Source organism: Triticum urartu, chromosome 2 (assembly GCF_003073215.2).
Source record: "Triticum urartu cultivar G1812 chromosome 2, Tu2.1, whole genome shotgun sequence".
NCBI lineage: Eukaryota > Viridiplantae > Streptophyta > Magnoliopsida > Poales > Poaceae > Triticum > Triticum urartu.
The window spans coordinates 342,055,806-342,080,739 of NC_053023.1; positions in this window are offsets into that span (position 1 = coordinate 342,055,806).

Below are 24,934 nucleotides of genomic sequence, written 5' to 3' on the forward strand. Positions count from 1 at the left end.
CGCGTAAGGAACGCAAAATCAAGGAACATAACACCGGTATGATGGAAACTAGGGCGGCAAGAGTGGAACAAAACACTAGGCATAAGGCCGAGCCTTCCACCCTTTACCAAGTGTATAGATGCATTAAAGTAAACAAGATATAATAGTGATATCCCAACAATAATCATGTTCCAACAAGGAACAAACTCCAATCTTCACCTGCAACTAGTGTAACACCCTCGATGCGACTATAGCTCGCACGTGTCGAGGCACGACTTAGAGACATAATCACATTGAAGGCATAAGTCGCAAGTTAGGCAATCTTCACAACATCCCATGTAATATAAATAATAAAGGGGAGATAACATAGTTGGCTTACACTCGCCACGTCAATCAAGAACATAAATAACATTACATCACCCAAACACTCATGGCCCGACTACGGCGCCAAAATAAAGAGAACCCAACATGCGACACGGTCCCGATCACCCCCAACTGGGCACCACTACTGATCATCAGGAAAGGAAACATAGTAACGTTGAGAGTCTTCGTCGAACTCCCACTTGAGCTCAAACGCGTCTCCTGGAGCGAAATCATCAGGCCCCGCATCTGGTGTAAAAGTAATCTGTGAGCCAGAGGGACTCAGCAATCTCGCACCCTCACGATCAAGACTATTTAAGCTTATAGGAAAGGCAAGGTAAATATATGTGGAACTGCAGCAAGCGACTAGCAAATATGGTGGCTAAATTATTCGCAAAAGAGAGCGAGAAGAGGAGGCAAAGCGCGAGCGAGAAACTAGAGAGCAAACTGCGCAAACATTACTGCAACACCGTGTCCGCTTCCCGGACTCCGCCGAGAAGAGGCCATCACGGTAACACACTCAGTTGATTCATTTTAATTAAGTTAAGGTTTAAGTTATCTACAACCGGACATTAACAAATTCCCATCTGCCCATAACCGCGGGCACGACTTTCGAAAGTTCAAATCCCTGCAGGGGAGTCCCAACTTAGCCCATGACAAGCTCTCACGGTCAACGAAGGAATAGACCTCCTCCCAAGATGTTCCGATCAGACTCGGTATCTCGGTTACTCAAGACACTTCGACAGGTTAAAACAACACCAGCAACACCGCCCGAATGTGCCGACAAATCCCAATAGGAGCTGCACATATCTCTTTCTCAGGGCACACTCAGATAGGTCAAGCTACGAGTAAAACCAACCCTCGAGTTTCCCTGAGGTGGCCCCGCAGGCTGCCTGGTTCGGACCAACACTCAGAGGAGCACTGGCCCGGGGGGGTTTAAATAAGATGACCCTCGGGCTCTGGAAACCCAAGGGAAAAAGAGGCTAGGTGGCAAATGGTAAAACCAAGGCTGGGCATTGCTGGAAAAGCTTTAATCAAGGCGAACTATCAAGGGGTTCCCATTATAACCCAACCGCGTAAGGAACGCAAAATCCGGGAACATAACACCGATATGACAGAAACTAGGGCGGCAAGAGTGGAACAAAACACTAGGCGAGAGGCCGAGCCTTCCACCCTTTACCAAGTATATAGATGAACTAAGATAACATGGCAATATGATGATATCCCAACAATTAAATAAAGGATCCAACAAGGAACGGCCTCCGATCTTCACCTGCAACTAGCAACGCTATAAGAGGGGCTGAGCAAAGCGGTAACATAGCCAATCAACGGTTCGCTAGGACATGGTGGGTTACAGGTTTGACATGGCAATTTGTGAGGCTTGAAAGCAAGTGGTAGGCATCGTAGCATTGGCATAGCAAAATAGCGAGCAATCTAGCATAGCAAAGATTGTAGTGATTTCGAGGGTATGATCATCTTGCCTGCATAGTTGTCAAAGTTGACTGGATCCTCGAAAGCAAACTCAACAGGCTCCTCGTTAGAGAACTCGTCTCCCGGCTCTACCCAAACAAGACAAACAAGCAACAAGGACACAATCAACCACATGCAAGGATCAAACAATATGATGCAATGATGATATGCTATGCGGGATGCGATGCGGGATGCAAAATGCAAGATATGACAGGAAAAGCAAGAACCTGGCCTCAACTTGGGAATACAAGTGTGCCACTGGAAAGATGAGATGAAATCTCTTGAAAACGATATAAAGAACGCCGGAATCGGAGTTACGGTTTGGAAATGGCAAGCGATTTAAATATGACACCGGTCTGCAATTACAGCAAGTGGCCATCTAAATGCAATGAGATGAACATGCTACAGCACCCAAACATGACAACAAAATACATGGCAGGGATGCATACAAGATGCTTAACAAAAGTCTAGCACTGAGCTACGGCCAATTCATCCATTAACAGGTTCAAACAAACATGGCAAAATTGCATATGGTAAACAGATCTCAGACTCAGTGAAATTATCACTTGTCTGGAATTTCAGATCAGGTAGCACTCTTCGGAGCAACAAAACTACATGCTACAGGACCTAAACATGACAAAGTAAAACATGGCATGGAGCTACTCAAAGAGCTTAACAAAAGTCCCTTAGTGACCTTGAGACAAAAGGGATCAGAAAATACAATTGCAAGCATGTGAACATAGCAAAAACATAATCAGTTTTCAGACAGTGAGAACTGGCACATGCTGAAACATAACTCAAGTATTCATGTTTACGAGCTCGATGCACTCACCACAGAGCAAGTCATGACAATCTAAGCATACATCCAACAAGAATACACAAAATGCAAGCTAGACATGGCAAGAACAATAGCATAGCATGCACGGATCAACTACAATATCATCGGCAAAATTGCAAACAAGTTGACAATCTGCCCAGATTCACAAAGTAACAAAAGTAGAGCTCGATTGACTCAAGCTAGGGTGCTCCATAATTTCAAACAAAGACATGGATGGATAGAGCACTACAATATTAACAAAACATTCTTACTGATCATCCTCAAAAGAGGCACGGATCACTAGGAAACAACATCAACATATGGCCATATGAGATAACAGATCAAGGACTTAGTGGCAATGCTAAGTCCCTAAAAACAGATACCAAGTGCACCACTTTACAAGCTTGTGCTAGTCACCACACACATCACAAAAATACATGGGTTGCACCTCTGGAAAGATGACAAAACCCTTAACAAAACATATGTAGAACATTAGGGCATAGCATGCACACATTAATCATGGCAAAAATGACAAAAACCTAAATGGAGTAGCAGATCTAACAATTATCTCAAGTAGCCCTCTTCTAACAGCATTTTGGGCATCAAGATGAACTCAAATGAAAATGATGCAATTGAAAGAAATGATGTACTCTCTGAGATGAACATTTTGATATGCTATATGCATGAATCGGAGCTACGGATGCAAAGTTACGAGGCTATAAACATGAGCACTTGGATCTAGAATTTCGGGACTTGGAAGAAAAAAACACCTCGTGGATCTAGGGTTTACTATTCACGGCACGTGAACCGAGGCGGAATCCGGCGAGGTGGCGGCTGCTCCGGCGAGGGGAGTCGAGGGGGAGGTGAGGGAGAGGCGAGGCCGGCCGAGGGGAGGAAGAGGCCGGGGCGGCGGTGGCCGGGGCGGTGACGCGCGCGCCGACGGGGAGGCGGCGGACGACGGGCGATGGTGCGGCGGCGGCGACCGGGCTCGACGCGCGGCGGCCGGAGCAGAGCGGGGTCGAGGCGGAGCGGTGGAGGCGGCGGCGCGCTCCGGCCGGGCGGCGCCTCGGGCACGAGGAGGCAGGCGCGGGGCGCGGCGATGTGGGCCAGGAGGGCCACGCGCGGGCCCGCGGGCCGGTGCGGCGGGATTCGGCGGCGGCGAACGGCGGAGTGCCACGTGGCGGCGGGGAGGCGGATCGGACAATGTCCGTCGGTGGGGGAAACGTCCGGCGGCGCGAGGGGAGGATCTAGGGTTTTTGACGAGGGGGATCCGGAATTTCGGGAGGGGATGCCTTTTTATAGGTAGAAGGAGCTATGAGAGTCCAAATGAGGTGGGGTTTTCGGCCACACGATCATGATCGAACGCTCTAGATGATGGAGAAGGTTTAGGTGGGTTTTGGGCCAAATTAGAGGGGTGCTGGGCTGCAACACACACGAGGCCTTTTCGGTCCCTCGGTTAACCGTTGGAGTATCAAACGAAGTTCAAATGATACAGAACTTGACAGGCGGTCTACCGGTAGTAAACCAAGGCTGCTTGGCAAGTCTGGGTCCAATCCGGAAATGTTTAAACCCCACACACGAAAGAAAGGTAGAAATGACCACCGGAGGAGAACGAAGCGCCGGAATGCAAAACGGACAACGGGGAAAATGCTCGAATGCATGAGACGAACATGTATGCAAATGCAATGCACATGATGACATGATATGAGATGCATGACAACGACAACAACACACGGAGACAAAAACCCGAACCCGAGAAAACAAAATAACTTAACGCCGAAACGGCAAGAGTTGGAGTACAAATTGGGAAAGCTACATCCGGGGTGTTACAACTAGCAACGCTATAAGAGGGGCTGAGCAAAGCGGTAACATAGCCAAACAACGGTTTGCTAGGACAAGGTGGGTTAGAGCTTGACATGGCAATATGGGAGGCATGATAAGCATGTGGTAGGTATCGTAGTATAGGCATAGCAATAGAGCGAGCAACTAGCAAGCAAAGATAGAAGTGATTTCGAGGGTATGGTCATCTTGCCTGCAAAGTTCTCCGAGTTAACGTAAGCTTGATCCTCGTAAGCGTACTCAACAGGTTCCTCGATCACGTACTTGTCTCCCGGCTCTACCCAAATCAAGAACACAATCAAAGGGAAACACAATCAACCACGGTGCAATGAGCAAGCAACATGATGCAAAACATGGCATGATATGCGGGATGTGATATGCAATGCATATGCGTGCTTCGGAAAGAAAAGATTGAACCAGGCCTCAACTTGGAAAACCAAGAGTGCCGCTGGAAAGATGAGTTGATTTCAGTCAAAATCGATATAAAGATCACCGGAATCGGATGCACGGTTTGCAAATGGCAAGCAAAACAATAATGGCACAAAACTGCGATTAACAACACGATGCCATCTAAATGCATCAAGAAAAATAGGCTACTACACTCCAACATAACAACAAAGCACATGGCAGTGATCCACTCAAGATGCTTGACAAAAGATGAACACTGAGCTACGGCTAATTCACTCAATAGCAGGTTAAAACAAGCATGGAAAAAGTGCAAAAGATATTAGGTTCACGGACTTAGTGAAAATAACAACATGGCAGGATTTAACATTAGGAAGCAATGTTTAGAGCAAGATAACAACATGCTATAGGAACATATCATGGCAAAGCAAGGCATGAAATGATACTACACAAAGCATATAACAAAAGTCCTTTAGTGACCATAAGCCAAAAAGGATCAGAAAATACAGTGGCAACCATGTAAACATAGCAAGTTTCGTTAACAGATTCAGAATTAGCAGAAAACTGGAACATGGCAAAAACAGAGTTACGTAGGCATGTTTGCGAGCTCGATGCACCCACCACAACGCATTGCATGACAAGCTAAGCATACACCCAGAAAGTATACATGATAAATAAGCTAACCATGGCAAGAACACTCTCATAGGATGCATGGATCAACTACAACAACCTCGGCAAAATTGATTAACACGTAAACAATCTGCCAGGAACATTTTATAGCAAAAGTAGAGCAAGATTGAGTCATGCTAGGGTGCTCCATAATTGCAAACAAATACATGGATGTATAGAGCATAACAATATCTCAAAAACATCCTTACTGAACATGCTCAAAATAGGCATGGATCACTCTGTAGAAACAAGAATACATGGCATAAAAATAACATCAGGGAAATGACTTAGAAGAATTCTAAGTCCCTAAAATCAGTAACATCACGAGAGCTACTTTGCATGCTTGTGCTAGTCACCACATTGATCACAAAAATACATGACATACACCCCGGTAAAGATGGCATGGCATATAACAAAACACATGTAGGGCTCAAGTTCATAGGAGGCACACATTAATCATGGAAAAATGACAAATGTCCATAATCTGATAAGAATCAGAACCTAACATTACATAGCTCTCTTGCAACAGCATTTAGGGCATCAAGATGAACTCAAATGAGAATGGTGCAATGGAATGAAATGAAGTGCACATCCAGACGAACAATTTTATATGCTACACACCCAAAACGGAGCCACGGATGCAAAGTTACGACATGATGAGGATGCCTAAAAATACTGAAAAACTGGGGACTTAGTGGAAATAATAGACCTCGAGGTGAAAGTCAACGGGCACGGAATCCGAGGTTCGTCGGTGCGGGACTCGTCGGAGATGGTGGGGAAATGGGCGGACCTCGCCGGAGATGGCGGATCCGGGCCGGATCTCGCCGGATCTAGCCGGACTCCGGCGCGTGGAGGCAAAGGAGGCCGCGGCCAGGCGCGGCGGCGTAGGGCGCTGGATCTTGCGGCGGCGAGCTTGGCGAGGGCAGACGGCGGCTGGCGGCGGCCGGATGAGGAGGTGGCGGTCGCCGGCGAGTCGGTGGAGGCGGCGTGGGGAGGTGCCGGCGGCCTGGCGCGACCTGGGCGGCGGTGGCTTCGGGCCCCGCGGGCCTGCCTTGGGCCTGGCGGGCCGGCGATGTGGGGCGCGCGGGTGGGCGAGTGAGGAGGCGACACGTGGTGGCTGTGGGCGGAGCGGACGCGTCCGGCCGGTTGGTTTCGTCCGGCGGCGGAGAGGGGGAAAGAAGCTAGGGTTAGGGTGGATTTTACCCGAAATTTCGGAGGGGGAGGCCTATATATGCGCACGGTTTTCAGCCACACGATCGTGATCGAACGACCGAGAGGATGGAGGGGGGTTTAGGTGGGTTTTGGGCCACTTTGGAGAGGTGTTGGGCTGAACACACACGAGGCCTTTACGGTTCCTCGGTTAACCGTTGGAGTATCAAACGAAGTCCAAATGGCACGAAACTTGACAGGCGGTCTACCGGTAGTAAACCAAGGCCACTTGGCAAGTCTCGGTCCAATCCGAGAACGTTTCACACCTGCACACAAAAAGAGGCAATAGGGGACGCCGGAGGACATAGGAGTGCCGGAATGCAAAACGGACAACGGGGAAAATGCTCGGATGCATGAGACGAACATGTATGCAAAGCGATGCACATGATGACATGATATGAGATGCATGACAAATACAAAAGGAACATGACGACAAAACCCAATAACGAGGAATATCATAACTTAGTGCAGGAAATGGCAAGAGTTGGAATACAAATATGGCAAGTTACATATGGGGCGTTACAACACTCCACCACTACGAAAGGATCTCGTTCCGAGATCTAGGATTGGAAAAACTCTGGATATTCGAAATGGAGGTGGTCCTCGCGTTCCCAGGTGGCTTCACAGTCGGAATGATGTGACCACTTCACTTTCAGGAATTTGATAGACTTGTTGCTAGTCTTGCACTCAGTTTCTTCAAGAATAGCAACGAGATGCTCATGATAAGACAAGTCTTCTTGGAGATCAATCTCTTCGAAGTTGATGGTGCGATCAGGAGTCTTGAAACACTTGCAAAGCTGAGACACATGAAACACGTCGTGCACATTTGCAAAGTTGGATGGAAGCTCAAGTTGATACGCGAGATCGCCTCTTTTGCCAATGATCTTGAAAGGACCCACGTATCTAGGGGCAAGCTTCCCTTTGATACCGAAGCGACGAGTACCTTTCATTGGAGAGACGCGAAGGTAGACATGGTCTCTGATCTCGAAAACCAAGTCATGATGCTTGCTATCATAGTAAGTCTTCTGGCGCGATTGCGCGGCTTTGAGATTTTCACGAATGACTTTGCACATTTCTTCAGCCTCTGTGATCAAGTCATTGCCAAGAAGTTGGCGTTCACCAGCCTCTGACCAGTTAAGAGGAGTACAACACTTTCTGCCATAGAGGATCTCGAATGGTGCCTTGCCCGAACTCTCTTGGAAGCTATTGTTGTAGGAGAACTCGGCATATGGAAGACAATCTTCCCACTTCATACCGAAAGAAATGACACATGCCCTGAGCATATCTTCAAGAATTTGATTGACTCGCTTGACTTGGCCACTGGTTTGAGGATGAAAGGCTGTGCTGAAGCGAATGTTGGTGCACATGGCCTTCTGAAAAGAATCCCAGAACTTAGAAGTGAAGATGCTTCCACGATCTGAAGATATCAACTGCGGAATGTCGTGCAGAGAGACAATCCTGGAGGTATATAGCTCTGCCAACTGAGCTGCTGTGATAGATTCTTTGATAGGAAGAAAATGAGCCACTTTAGTGAGCTTGTCGATGATAACGAAGATAGCATCATTGCCACGCTTGGACTTTGGAAATCCAGTCACGAAGTCCATCTCAATATGGTCAAACTTCCATTCTGGGATGGCAAGAGGTTGGAGGAGACCAGCTGGCCGTTGGTGTTCTGCTTTCACTCTTCTGCAGACATCACATTCATTCACGAACTGAGCAATATCGCGCTTCATTCGAGTCCACCAATACGACTGCTTGGGGTCATGGTACATCTTTGTACTTCCAGGATGAATAGAGAGGAGTGAATTGTGAACTTTGTTCATAATGACTTTACAAAGGTCACCCTTAGGAACAACAATGCGACCCTTGAAGAATAGAGTATCCTCGTCATCTAGATGATAGCACTTGTACTTGGGTTGGCTCTTGGCAATCCCAATCTTCACCTTCTTCACCATAGCATCAAGAAGTTGAGCCTCGCGAATTTGATCTTCGAAAATAGGAGAGACTTGGAGGTTGGCAAGGAATCCTTGAGGAACAACTTGGAGATTAAGTTTGTGGAAAGCTTCACAAAGATCTGGTTGGTAGGGCTTAAGAATCAAACTATTGCAGTAAGCCTTCCTGCTCAATGCGTCATCAATGACATTGGCCTTGCCTGGAGTATATTCGATACTCGGATTATACTTTTGAATCATTTCGACCCAATGAGTCTGCCTGAGGTTGAGGTTGGGCTGAGTGAAGATGTACTTGAGACTCTTATGATCAGTGAAGATGTCCACTTTTCTTCCCAACAAGAGATGTCTCCAAGTTAAAAGAGCATGGACAACTGCAGCCAACTCGAGGTCATGAGTGGGGTAGTTCTTTTCGTTGGGCTTCAACTGGCGAGAGGTATAGGCGACAACTTTCTTCTCTTGCATTAGCACTGCACCAAGACCTTGAATGGAAGCATCACAGAAAACCTTGAATGGTTTAGATTCATCAGGAGGTGTCAGGACTGGAGCTGTGACTAACTTCTCTTTGAGGGTGTTGAAAGCGATGTCACATTCAGGCGACCAGACATACTTCACATGCTTCTGAAGGAGGTTGGAAAGTGGCTTCGCGATTTTAGAGAAATTCTCAACGAACCTTCGGCAATAGCTTGCAAGCCCAAGGAAGCTGCGGAGTTGCTTCACATTCTGAGGCGGTTCCCAATTCACTATTACACACACCTTCTCAGGATTAATAGCTATGCCCTTGGCGGAGATGATATGCCCAAGGTAGAGAACCTCATCGAGCCAAAACTCGCACTTTGAAAACTTCACATAGAACTGATGTTCTCTGAGTTTATCCAGCACCAATCTCAAGTGCTTGGCATGATCCTCCTTGTTCTTGGAAAAGACCAAAATGTCATCGAGATAGACCAAGACGAAATCATTTGTGTAGGCGTTGAAGATGAAGTTCATCATGCGAGAGAATGTTGGAGGAGCGTTGACAAGGCCGAAAGACATGACAGTGTATTCATATGAACCATAGCTTGTTCTGAATGCTGTCTTGGGGATATCTTCTTCCCGAATGCGAATCTGATGATAACCCATACGGAGGTCAAGCTTGGAGAATACATGAGCACCTTTGAGTTGTTCGAAAAGCTCATTGATGTTGGGAAGTGGGTACTTGTTCTTTATGGTCTTCTTGTTCAATGGATGGTAGTCGACACAAAGTCGGTCCGTTCCATCTTTCTTCTTGACAAAAAGAACACCACAACCCCATGGAGAAGAACTTGGTCGGATGAGACCCATACGCTCTTGAATATCGAGTTGTTTCTTCAGCTCCTTCAACTTTTCTGGTCCAAGCTTGTAAGGAGTTTGCAAACAGGTTCTGTGCCAGGATCAAGATCAATGACGAATTCAACTGGCCGGTGAGGAGGCATTCCTGGAAGCTCTTCTAGAAAGACGTCTTGATATTCACAAACGACTGGAATTTGAGAGATGGCATCCAACTCGCCCTTCTCATTGAGAGAAAACAGTCGAATTGTATCATCATGAGTGGAAAAAACGATCACATCCTCAGAAGAGTGTGTCAATTAAATCTGCCTGGCAACACAATCAAGGTGGGCCTTGTTCTTAGAAAGCCAGTCCATTCCGAGAATTAGATCAATATCCAAGTTACCAAGGACCATTTGTGAAGACAGAAACTTATAGTCGCCAACGTGATAGAAACATCGGGAGCCATCATTTTGGTGTTCATGAACAAACCCGTAGAGGAAACCGCTATCGGCTTAGGAAAATCGACAGTATGCAAATCATGCATGGATGCAAAAAGCTTCGATATGAATGACAAAAATGCACCAGTATCAAAAAGAACTCTTGCAGGAATATCATTAACAGGAAGGTTACCCATGATCACTTATGAAGAGTCCTCTGCCTGAACTGCGTTCATCATGTTGATCTTTGTAGACCGGGGATTATGCTTGACCACTGCATTGCTGGCAGATCTCACAGGAGGAGGAGGAAGACGCCTCTGGTTGAAGCATTTGTTTGCATAGTGACCCTTCTGCTGACACTTGTTGCACGTGACCTCTGAAAGCGGACGATGATACGAAGCGCTTGACCTTGGAGCATGAGACGAAGCCTTGTTCTGAAAGCCTGGGTTGGGTGGGTGGGAAGATCCATTGCCACCTTTGCTCTTCTACTGATAAGGATGATGGAACAGAGGAGGAGGAGGCAACCAATACATTTGCTGCATAGTTGCCAGTTGTGTTGAAGAAGAAGAAGGAGTTGCATCCCTGACTCTCTTCTTGGAAGCATCACACTTGAGCTGAGCAGTCTCTTGCTTTAGTGCCATATTGTAGAACTCATCGTACTTCTGCGGCTCAAAAAGCACAAGAGTTAGTTGCAGATCTTCTCCGAGGCCACCTTTGAACTAATAAATCATGCTCTTCTCGTCAGGGATGTCTTGCTTAGTGAAACGAGCGAGCTTCTGGAACATGATGTTGTACTGGTAAACAGACAAGCTGCCTTGCTTCAGATTTTGGAACTCCTCACGCTTGCTCTCAACAACACTCTGAGGAATGTGGTGAGCTTTGAAGTCTTGGCGGAATTCATCCCAGGTAATCACACGACCTCCTCTGGAATCTTTGTATTGCTGATACCACTCTGTAGCTTGGTCTTTGAGTTGGAACGAAGAAAACTTGACAAAGTCCTCAGCCTTACGTTGCTGCACTCAAAATGCTTGCAGATATCCATGAGCCAATCATCAGCGTCTGTGGCCTCGACACAATTACTGAAGGTCTTTGGCTGGTTTGCGAGGAACTGGTGGAGTGTAGCAAACTGATTATGATTGTTGCCATGGCCTTGATTTCCTTGGTTATGCTCTTGCAAGAGTTGCATAAGCATCTGCGTGTTGGCGTTGGTAGCGGCCATCACAGCTTGCCATGCCTCCGGAGGTGGAGGTGGTGGCGGCAGATCCAGATTCAGACGCGTTGGAGGAGCCATCCTGAAGAGGGTGACATCCGTTAGCATCTTGAAAGACATATATTCAAGCTGAATCAAATGGATTGAAATTGCAACATATAGTCTTAACATTCGAACAAGAATGAACGAATGAATTCCAAATTAAATGGTCACACTTCCATAAATTGAGAAGCCACTTAGATAGAGGTAGAAGAATAAAACAACAAGGTACGGACAAGAACAAATACTTGGTAAGGATTACCCAATGATGAACCAAATATCCGCGGAAGAAATACTAGAGCAACATGAATTCCCACCTATGAAACTCCCGAAATTTTCCGGTTATGCAATCAGGTGTTGGGGATACAGGGGAAGCATAATATCTCACCCAAAACTAGCAAATCCTACATCCAGCTGTATCCATCCTTCAGCACATAACCAAGAAACCTTTGGAAATCATTTACCTCAACCTTCAAAAAGCATTCGTTATACGAGTTATGGCATTACTCCCGAACTCCCGCCCTAGTACTGGGTGGCGTCGAGGTTATCTCACCAACAACTGCATAAAAGAGGCTGAGGCGTCGAGGTTATCTCACCAGAATTGCAATGATAAAATTGTGACGACAACACCTCGGAGCTCAACTCCCCGGGACACTGCCACAACCCCTAAATTTTAGGAGGCACCAAGAACAATGTTTTCGTCACAAAACCATCGGAACGATTCCAAGATACCCGCGTGATCCTAATTTTTTTAGTGGAATTTGAGAAGAGAAGAGTCAAAACTCTACGCCGGGATGCCTCACCAGAGCGACGAAGGGGCCGAGGACTAAAACGAATCCTACTCTCTGATATATATATATAATCCTAAAAGACTCAAAACATTTTTCTAGACTCAACAACGCCAACGATTCGATCAAGCAAGGGTCTCCCAAGTCAAGGAAGGCTCTGATTACCAACTTGTAACACCCACGATGCGGCTATATCTCCCACGTGTCGGAGCACGACTTAGAGGCATAACCGCATTGTAGGCAATGTCGCAAGAGGGGTAATCTTTACACATCCCATGTACTAAATAAGAAAAGAGATACATAGTTGGCTTACAATCGCCACTTCACACAATACATAAATTATAGCATTACAACCATCCAGATACAATCAAGGTCCGACTACGGAACCAAAATAAAGACAACCCCAAATGCATATTATCCCCGATGGCCCCAACTGGTCTCCACTACTGATTGTCTAGAAAGGAAACGTAGTATCATCTTGAGTCCTCATCGAACTCCCACTTGAGCTCAGTCGCATCTCTTGGAATGGTATCATCGGTCCCTGCATCTGGTTTTGGAAGTAATCTGTGAGTCACGGGGACTCAGCAATCTCACACCCTCGCGATCAAGACTATTTAAGCTTATAGGTAGGGAAAAGGTATGAGGTGGGGCTGCAACAAGAACTAGCATATATGGTGGCTAACATAAGCAAATGAGAGCGAGAAGAGAAGGCAAAGCACGTTCGAGAACCTATGATCAAGAAGTGATCCAAGACTACTTACGTTCAAGCATAACTCGAGACCGTGTTCTCTTCCCAGACTCCGCCGAAAAGAGACCATCACGGCTACACACGCTGTTGATCCATTTTAATTAAGCTAAGTTTCAGGTTTTCTACAACCGGACATTAACAAATTCCCATCTGCCCATAACCGCGGGCACGACTTTCGAAAGTTCAAATCCCTGCAGGGGTGTCCCAACTTAGCCCATCACAAGCTCTCACGGTCAACGAAGGATATTCCTTCTCCCAGGACGACCTGATCAGACTCGGAATCCCGGTTACAAGACATCTCGACAATGATAAAACTAAACCTGCAAAGCCGCCCGAATGTACCGACAAATCCCGATAGGAGTTGCAAATATCTCGTTCTCAGGGCACACCAGATGGGCAAGACGTCGGGTTGGCATAGACCCTGGTTGCCTAGGGGGCGCCGGACATCGCCCAGTTTGGACCAACACTTTTGGCCCCGGGGGGTTAAAAATAAACATGACCCTTGAGTCCGTGAAACCCAAGGGAAAAAAGCTAGGTGGCAAATGGTAAAACCAAGGTTGTGCCTTGCTGGAGGAGTTTTATTCAAGGTGAACTGTCAAGGGGTTCCCATTATAACCCAACCACGTAAGGAACGCAAAATCAAGGAACATAACACCGGTATGACGGAAACTAGGGCGGCAAGAGTGGAACAAAACACTAGGCATAAGGTTGAGCCTTCCACCCTTTACCAAGTGTATAGATGCGTTAAAGTAAACAAGATATAATAGTGATATCCCAACAATAATCATGCTCCAACAAGGAACAAACTCCAATCTTCACCTGCAACTAGCAACACTATAAGAGGGGCTGAGCAAAGCGGTAACATAGCCAAACAACGGTTTGCTAGGACAAGGTGGGTTATAGGTTGACATGGCAATATGGGAGGCATGATAAGCATGTGGTAGGTATCGTAGCATAGGCATAGCAATAGAGCGAGCAACTAGCAAGCAAAGATAGAAGTGATTTCAAGGGTATGGTCATCTTGCCTGCAAAGTTCTCCGAGTTGATCCTCGTAAGCGTACTCAACGGGTTCCTCGATCACGTACTCGTCTCCCGACTCTACCCAAAGCAAGAACACAAGCAAAGGGAAACACAATCAACCACGGTGCAATGCGCAAGCAACATGATGCAAAACATGGAATAATATGTGGGATGTGATATGCAATGCATATGCGTGCTTCGGAAAGGAAAGATTGAACCAGGCCTCAACTTGGAAAACCAAGAGTACCGCTGGAAAGATGAGTTGATTTCGTTCGAAATTGATATAAAGATCAGCGGAATCGGATGCACGGTTTGCAAATGGCAAGCAAAACAATAATGGCACAAAGCTGCGATTAACAGCACGATGCAATCTAAATGCATCAAGAAAAATAAGCTACTCCACTCCAACATAACAACAAAGCACATGGCAATGATCCACTCAAGATTCTTGAAAAAAGATGAACACTGAGCTACGGCTAATTCACTCAATAGCAGGTTAAAACAAGCATGGCAAAAGTGCAAAAGATATCAGGTTCACAGACTTAGTGAAAGTAACAACGTGGGAGGATTTAACATCAGGAAGCAATGTTTAGAGCAAGATAAGAACATGCTACAGGAACATATCATGGAAAAGCAAGGCATGGCATGATACTACACAAAGCATATAACAAATGTCCTTTACTTACCATAAGCCAAAAAGGATCAGAAAATACAATGGCAACCATGTAAACATAGCAAGTTTCGTCAACAGATTCAGACTTAGCAAAAAACTGGAACATGGCAAAAACAGAGTTACGTAGGCATGTTTGCGAGCTCGATGCAATCACCACAAGGTATTGCATGACAAGCTAAGCATACACCCAACAAGTATGCATGATAAATAAGCTAACCATGGCAAGAACACTCTCATAGCATGCATGGATTAACTACAACAACCTCGGCAAAATTGATTAACACGGAAACAATCTGCCAGGAACATTTTTTGCAAAAGTAGAGCAAGATTGAGTCATGCTAGGGTGCTCCATAATTGCAAATAAAGACATGGATGGATAGATCATAACAATATCTCAAAAACATCCTTACTGAACATGCTCAAAATAGGCATGGATTACTCTGTAGCAACAAGAATATATGGCATAAAAATAACATCAGGGAAATGACTTGGAAAAATTCTAAGTCCCTGAAATCAGCAACATCACGAGAGCTACTTTGCATGCTTGTGCTAGTCACGACATTGATCACACAAATACATGGCATACACCCCTGTAAAGATGGCATGGCATATAACAAAACACATGTAGGGCTCAAGTTCATAGGAGGCACACATTAATCATGGCAAAAATGACAAATGTCCATAATCTGATAAGAATCAGAACCTTACATTACATAGCTCTCTTGCAACAGCATTTAGGGCATCAAGATGAACTCAAATGAACATGGTGAAATGGAATGGAATGAAGTGCACATCCATACGAACAATTTTATATGCTACACACCCAAAACGGAGCCACGGATGCAAAGTTACGACATGATGAAGATGCCTAAAAATACTAAAAAACCGGGGACTTAGTGGAAATAATAGACCTCGAGGTGAAAGTCAATGGGCACGGAATCCGAGGTTCGTCGGCGCGGGACTCGTCGGAGATGGCGGGGGAACGGGCAGACCTCGCCGGAGATGGCGGATCCGGGCCGGATCTCACCGGATCCGGCCGGACTCCGGCGCGGGGAGGCGGAGGAGGACGCGGCCAGGCGGGGCGGCGGTGTAGGGCGCCAGATCTAGCGGCGGCGAGCTTGGCGAGGGCAGACGGCGGCCGGACGAGGAGGCGGTGGTCGCCAGCGAGTCGGTGGAGGCGGCTCGGGGAGGTGCAGGCGGCCTGGCGCGACCCGAGCGGCGGCGGCTTCGGGCCCCGCGGGCCTGGCGGGCCAGCGATGTGGGGCGTGCGGGTGGGTGAGTGAGGAGGCGACATGTGGCAGTGGTGGGCGGAGCGGACGCGTCCGGCCGGTGGGTTTCGTCCGGCAGCGGAGAGGGGGAAAGAAGCTAGGATTAGGGTGGATTTTGCCCGAAATTTCGGAGGGGGGGTCCTATATATGCATAGAAGGAGCTAGGAGGCTCCAAATTGAGCACGGTTTTCGGCCACGCGATCGTGATCGAACGACCGAGAGGATGGAGGGGGTTTAGGTGGGTTTTGGGCCACTTTGGAGAGGTGTTGGGCTGCAACACACACGAGGCCTTTACGGTTCCTCGGTTAACCGTTGGAGTATCAAACGAAGTCCAAATGGCACGAAACTTGACAGGCGGTATACCGTGTAGTAAACCAAGGCTGCTTGGCAAGTCTCGGTCCAATCCGAGAATGTTTAACAGCCGCACACGAAAAGAGGCAAAAGGGGACGCCGGAGGACATAGGAGTGCCGGAATGCAAAACGGACAACGGGAAAAATGCTCGGATGCATGAGACAAACACGTATGCAAAAGCGATGCACATGATGACATGATATGATATGCATGACAAAGACAAAAAGAAACACGACGACAAAACCCAACAACGAGGAATATCATAACTTAGTGCTGGAAATGGCAAGAGTTGGAATACAAATATGGCAAGTTACATATAGGGCGTTACACTACTAGCTATGGACCAGTAGGTCTATGGTAAACTACCCACGCTTCATCGGAGAGGCAATGGTGTTGATGTAGAAGCCCTCTGTGATCGAATCCCCCTCCGGCAGGATGCCGATAAAGGCCCCTAGATGGTATCTCATGGATACAGAAGGTTGCGGCGGTGGAAAAGTGGTTTCATGGCTCCCATGGAAGGTTTTGGGGTATTTGAGAATATATATAGGCGGAAGAAATAGGTCGGTGGAGTTACAAGGGGCCCACAAGGGTGGGGGGCGCCCTCCAACCTTGTAGCCGCATCATGGCTTCTTTGACTTGCACTCCAAGTCCTTTCGAGGTCTTCTGGTCCAAGAAAAATCATCGCGAAAGTTTCGTTCCGTTTGGACTCCATTTGGTATTCCTTTTCTGCGAAACTCTAAAACAAGGAAAAAACAAAAACTAACACTGGGCTCTAGGTTAATAGGTTAGTCCCAAAAATTATATAAAATGGCATATTAATGCATATAAAACATCTAAAACAGATAATATAATAGCATGGAACAATCAAAAATTATAGATACATTGGAGGCGTATCACGCTCTACCTCCCACGCCATGCCAGAAACGGCGGCTGAAGCGGTAGCGAGAGCTCAACTGCTGTTGGATTTCCCTCCAGCAGTAGACAAGACGGATGAATGGAGAGCTACCATTCAAAGTCTCCTCAGGATCGCCGAGGTTAACAGACCACCATGTGTTGAGCCGCTGTGACGTCCGCAGGCGACTGCCACCGGTGGCCAAGACGAGAGGACCATACCCACGGTGCAGTCCCCACCGCGACATCTCTCCCAAGGGCAGCCATGGCAGACTGAGTGACCACCAGACAGTGATGATCGTGATGAGGCATCAATGGCCTTGTCTGATCCATATCTCCGGTGAGACCAACACCAAGTGCTGAAAGAAAGGAAGGAGGACGCTCGCGTCACCATTGAACGGCGTCGCGGGACATGCCATCAATCCAACAGGCGCAACAGAGTTGATGACGACGAGCACGCGCCCAGTGCTGGCGGGTACCTACCTTATGAGGTAGGGTGCCCAGCCTTCACACGGGAGCTGCGGCAGGTCCGGTGGCCATTGTCTCGCACCTTCAAGCATGACCTGCCAGAGAAGTACGACGGAAAACTCAACCCGACAGAATTCTCGGGCATCTATACGGTCTCTGTTCAAGATGCTGGGGGAAGGGACGAGATGTGCTCATCAACTACTTCCCATTGGCCCTCAAGTCGAATGTGAGGTCTTGGTTGATGCACCTGCCAGAAGATTCCATCTCCTCCTGGGCAGATCTGTGCAACGAGTTCGTGGGCGCCTTCATAGGTGGACACCAGGAACCAAGGCGGCCCAGTGACCAGCAAACCCTCCTGCAGAAGGAGGGAGAAAGTTTGCGTGAGTATCTACAGAGGTTCAGCCAAGTCCACCGCAACAGTCCAAAGATACACCCGGCAGCTATGATTGCCGCATTCTGTATGAATGTGCACAACCGCGGAATGTGGGCTAAGATGAATGTTCGCTTGCCCAAGACCGTCAACGAACTCTACACATTGGCAGAAAAGTGTGCTCGTGCTGAAGAAGGGAGAAGACTTCCCGAGGAGGAGGTTGGCGTCGAAGTCGATTCAGAGGACGACAACGCTGCCGCCCCTAGGAAGAAGAACAAGAAACACAACAAGAAGTGGAAGGAGAAAGCAGTGATGGCCGTAGAAAGTACTGGTGATCTCAGCGCTGGCAAGAAGGCAAAAATTGAGACACCCAGCAAGGAAGCTGCTGCATGCACTGATTGCTGGGCGGCTGTGGCTGCTGAGAAAACCGGCAAGTCTGAGGGGCTGTACTGCAAGATCCATAGGACCAAGGGTCATGATCTCCAAGATTGCAAGCAAGTCGAGCAATTGGTTGAGAAACAGAAATCTGAATACAGAAGACGCGACAAGGAGAAAAACCAGAATGGTACTGGCGGGAGGGGCCGTGGTTGTCGTAATGGACAGTGCGGTAAGGCTGATCAGTAGAAAGAAAAACCCGCCAGAGGCCGTGAGAGGAAACAGAATGAAGATGACAGTGAAGAGGAAGATGATGAAACCAGTGAACAAGAGTTCTACAAAGCTACTGAGGTGATGTGCATTGACGGGGGTGCATCTTGCACTCCTCTCATCGCCAGCTCAAACAATGAGCGTGTGACGTTAATGCGGAAGAACTAGCAGAAAGCGCTCGAGAATGGCTCAAGTGGTCCCGCACGCCCATCATTTTTGACATTGAGGATCATCTAGACTGCACTACAATGGTAGAATGTTTGCCATTGTTGGTTTCACCAACAATACGCAACCTCAAGGTCACTAAGATGTTGGTTGACGGCGGGGCGGCCTTGAATTTAATTTCTTTGGATGTTCTGAAGAAACTCTAGATTCTAGATGAGGACTTGAAGAAAACTGGCACTTTCCAAGGGATCAACCAAGGAAGGAGCCAGCCGAAGGGAAAGATTACCTTGCCGGTAACATTTGCTGGGTAAATAAACTTCAGGATGGAGAAGATTGTGTTCGACATTGTTGAACTTCCCTAGCCGTTCAATGGGATTCTTGGCCGGCTAGCTCTGGCCAAGTTCATGGCAGCGTCCCACTACGATTACAACACACTGAAGATGCCTGGGTCTATGGGAGTCATCACCATCCCGTCAGACAAGAGAGATGCAGTTATCTGTGTGGATAAGATGTACAGGGATGCAGTTGCCGCAGAGGCCGTCGGGGCCCCAACTCCCGTCAAGATGGAGAAGAAAATCAAGGAAACCGATAAGAAGTCCGATAAGGATTCTGGGAAGCGCATCTCTTTCGAGTATGCCGCACTCGGCAATGACTTGCCAGAAAGTTCAAATAGCAAGAGATCCAAGGCTGTTCCCCCGGAAACCAGGAAAGTTTCGGCGCGGCAGGATGACACTGAAGGTACCTGCTACTTCTTGAGCTTGCGTTGGTTTTTCCCTTGAAGAGGAAAGGGTTATGCAACAAAGTAGAGTAAGTATTTCCCTCAGTTTTGAGAACCAAGGTATCAATCCTGTAGGAGACAACGAACAAGTCACCGAATACCTGCACAAACAATCAAACAACTTGCACCCAACGCGATAAAGGGGTTGTCAATCCGTTCATGGTTACCTGCAAAAGTGAGATCTGATAGAGATACATAAACGTTTAAGTAAATGTTTTTGGTTTATAGATCGAAAAGTAAAAGACTGCAAAGGAAATAAGTTGGAAACTAATATTGTAGATCGGAAACTAAGATGATGGAAAATAGACCCAGGGCCATAGGTTTCACTAGAGGCTTCTCTCAAGATAGAAAATATTATGGTGGGTGAACAAATTGCTGCCAAGCAATTGATAGGAAAGTGCAAAGTTATGACAATATCTATGGCAATGATCATGAATATAGGCATCACATCCGTGTCAAGTAGACCGAAACGATTCTGCATCTACTACTATTACTCCACACATCGACTACTATCTAGCATGCATCTGGAGAATTAAGTTCATAAAGAACGGAGTAATGCATTAAGCAAGATGACATGATGTAGAGGAATTAACTCAAGCAATATGATGAAAACCCCATCTTTTTATCCTCGATTGCAACAATACAATACGTGCCTTGCTGCCCCTACTGTCACTGGGAAAGGACACTGCAGATTTAACCCAAAGCTAACCACTTCTGCCATTGCAAGAAAAACCAATCTAGTTGGCCAAACCAAATCGATAGTTCGAAGAGACATGCAAAGATATCAAATCATGCATATAAGAACTCAGAGGAGATTCAAATAATATTCATAGATAAGCTGATCATAAATCCACAATTCATCGGATATTGGCAAACACACTGTAAAAAAGTATTACATCGAATGGATATCCAAGAACATCGAGGAGACAGGGTATTGAGAATCAAAGAGAGAGAAGAAGCCATCTAGCTACTAACTATGGACCTGTCGGTCTGAGGTAAACTACTCACGCTTCATCGGAAGGGCAATGGTGTTGATGTAGAAGCCCTCCGTGATCGAATCCCCCTCTAGCAGGATGCCTGAAAAGGCCCCTAGATGGGATCTCACTGGTACAGAAGGTTGCGGCGGTGAAAAAGTGTTTTCGTGTCTCTCCCTGTTGGTTTTGGAGTATAAGAGTATATATAGGTGAAAGAATTAGGTCAGTGGAGTCACGAGGGGCCCACAAGGGTGGGGGGCGCGCCCTACCCCCCTGGGCGTGCCCTCCGTCCTTGTGGCTGCCTTGTGGCTTCTCTGACTTGCACTCCAAGTCCTCTAGATGTCTTCTGGTCTAAGAAAAATCATCGCGAAAGTTTTGTTCCGTTTAGACTCCGTTTGGCATTCCTTTTCTGCGAAACTCTAAAACAAGGGAAAAATAGAAACTAGATAGGGCTCTAGGTTAATAGGTTAGTCCCAAAAATAATATAAAATAGCATATTAATTCATATAAAACATCCAAAACAGATAATATAATAGCATGGAACAATAAAAAATTATAGATACGTTGGAGACGTATCAAGCATCCTCAAGCTTAATTCCTTCTCGTCCTCAAGTAGGTAAATGATAAAAACAGAATTTTAGATGTGGAATGCTACCTAACATATTTATGCATGTCATTTCTTTATTGTGGCATGAATTTTTAGATCCGTATGATTCAAAACAAAAGTTTAATATTGACATAAAAACAATAATACTTCAAGCATACTAACAAGGCAATTATGTCTTCTCAAAATAACATGGCCAAAGAAAGCTTATCACTACAAAATCATATAGTCTGGCTATACTCCATGTTCATCACACAAATTTTTTAAATCATGCACAACCCCGATGACAAGCCAAGCAATTGTTTCATACTTTTGATGTTCTCAAACCTTTCCAACTTTCATGCAATACATGAGAGTGAGCCATGGACATAGCACTATAGGTGGAATAGGCGGTGGTTGTGGAGAAGACAAAAAGGAGATAGTCTCACATCAACTAGGCGTATCAACGTGCTGTGAAGATGCCCATCAATAGATATCAATGTGAGTGAGTAGGGATTGCCATGCAACGGATGCACTAGAGCTATAAGTTTATGAAAGCTCAAAAAGAAACTAAGTGGGTGTGCTTCCAACTTTCTTGCTCACGAAGACCTAGGGCAATTTGAGGAAGACCATCATTGGGATATACAAGCCAAGTTCTGTAATGAAAAATTCCCTTTAGTATGTGAAAGTGACAATATAGGAGACTCTCTATCATAAAGATCATGGTGCTACTTTGAAGCACAAGTGTGGTAAAAGGATAGTAACATTGCCCCTTCTCTCTTTTCTCTCATTTGTTTTATTTTTATTTATTATTTATTTAGGCCTCTCTCATTTTTTTGGCCTTTTTTTTGTCCGGAGTCTCATCCCGACTTGTGGGGGAATCATAGTGTCCATCATCCTTTCCTCACATGGGACAATGCTCTAATAATGAAGATCATCACACTTTTATTTACTTACAACTCGATACTTAGAAAAAAAATCTGACTCTATATGAATGCCTCTGGCGGTGTACCGAGATGTGCAATGAATCAAGAGTGACATGTATGAAAGAATTATGAATGGTGGCTTTGCCACAAATACGATGTCAACTACATGATCATGCAAAGCAATATGACAATGATGGAGCGTGTCATAATAAAAGGAATGGTGGAAAGTTGCACGGCAATATATCTCGGAATGGCTATGGAATGGCCATGATAGGTAGATATGGTAGCTGTTTTGAGGAAGGTATATGGTGGGCTTATGGTACCGGCGAAAGTTGCACGATACTAGAGAGGCTAGCAATGGTGGAAGGGTGAGAGTGCGTATAATCCATGGACTCAACATTAGTCATAAAGAACTCACATACTTATTGCAAAAATCTATTAGTTCTCAAAATAGAGTACTACGCGCATGCTCCTAGGGGGGTAGATTGGTAGGAAAAGACCATCGCTCGTCCCCGACCGCCACTCATAAGGAAGACAATCAATAAATAAATCATGCTCTGACTTCATCACATAACGGTTCACCATATGTGCATGCTATGGGAATCACAAAGTTTAACACAAGTATTTGTCAATTCCACAAGTACTCACTAGCACGACCCTATTATCACCATCTTCATATCTCAAAACAATCGTAAGGAATCAAACTTCTCTTAGTATTCAATGCACTTTATATGAAAGTTTTTATTATATCCCTCTTGGATGCCTATCATATTAGGACTAAATTTATAACCAAAGCAAATTACCATGTTGTTCAGAGACTCTCAAAATAATATAAGTGAAGCATGAGAGTTCATAAATTTCTATAAAATAAAGCCACCGCCGTGCTCTGAAAAGATATAAGTGAAGCACTAGAGCAAAATTTCCTAGCTCAAAAGATATAAGTGAAGCACATAGAGTATTCTAATAAATCATGATTCATGCATGTCTGTCTCAAAAGGTGTGTACTGCAAGGATGATTGTGGAAAACAAAAAAGCAAAGACTCAAATCATACAAGACTCTCCAAGCAAAACACATATCATGTGGTAAATAAAAATATAGCCTCAAGTAAAGTTATCGACAGACAAAGACGAAAGAGGGGATGTGTTCCGGGGCATCCCCAAGCTTAGGCTCTTGGTTGTCCTTGAATATTACCTTGGGCTGCCTTGGGCATCCCCAAGCTTAGGCTCTTGACACTCCTTATTCCATAGTCCATCAAATCCTTACCCAAAATTTGAAAACTTCACAACACAAAACTCAACAGAAAATCTCATAAGTTCCGTTAGTATAAGAAAATAAATCACCGCTTTTGGTACTGTTGTGAACTCATTCTTCATTTATATTGGTGTAATATCTACTGTATTCCAACTTTTCCATGGTTCATACCCCCCCGATACTAGCCATAGATTCATCAAAATAAGCAAACAACACAAAGAAAATAGAATCCGACAAAAACAAAACAGTCTGTAGCAATCTGGAGATTTCGAATACTTCTCTAACTTAAAAAATTCTGGAGAATTAGGACAACCTAGGAAATGTGTTTATTAATCCTTCGCAAAAGAATCAATATTTTATCACACTTCTGCTAAAAATTAAAATTAATCTCCTGGGCGTAAAAGTTTCTGTTTTTCAGCAAGATGAAATCAACTATCACCGTAAGCTATCCCAAAGGTCTTACTTGGCACAAACACTAATTAAAACACAAAACCACATCTAACCATAGGCTAGATGGATTATTTATTGCAAAACAGAACCTAAAAAGCAATAATAAAAATAAAATTGGGTTGCCTCCCAACAAGCGCTACCGTTTAACGCCCTTAGGTAGGCATAAATCATGAATAGATCTAGGTATTGTCATCCCCCCTTTGGGAAGCAAAGAGAGAATTTCTTATCCATGGCATTTATCTTTCTATTTTGTGAAAGCACATGGCCATTAATAGTAGAAGAAAGATTAAGCACATTACGAAAATTTGCATCTAAAGTAGTCTTCATCTCTTTGATTATTTCATTTTGATAAAAGCACATAAGAGCAATTGATTCAACATTTTCTCCCTTGGGGTGCCAAAATATGGTTTTCATCTTCTCATAAGTGTCGATGGCATCCCCTCCAAGAAAACCATTTTCAAATATAGAATCCAAAACTTGCTTAAAAGAAGGAGGTAAACCAACACAAATGCTTTTCAAGCATATCTCAATCTTATATTGGGGCACATAGCTAGCTCGAATCCTCAACAGCCTATCCCAAGCATCTTTCAAAGATTAATCAAGGAAATAACGAAAAATTCTGGGATTATATTCATCAAAATTATTGGAATCTTCCTTAACAATCCTGGTAAGTCTTTCCATAGCATCATTATTTATGAGCTTAGAAAGGACAGAGGGGCTATCCAAAGCACTAAAACCCGGGATAAGACCCTTAGCCCTTCTAGAGTCGGCCATAGAGATAGAAAGACAAACTAAAGAGAGGCGAAGAAAAGGCGAATCTTTTCGAAAATTGTTTTAGAAGTGGGGGAGGGGAAAACGAGAGGTGAATGGCGAATATTATAATGCAAGAGATGAGAGTTTATGATGGGTA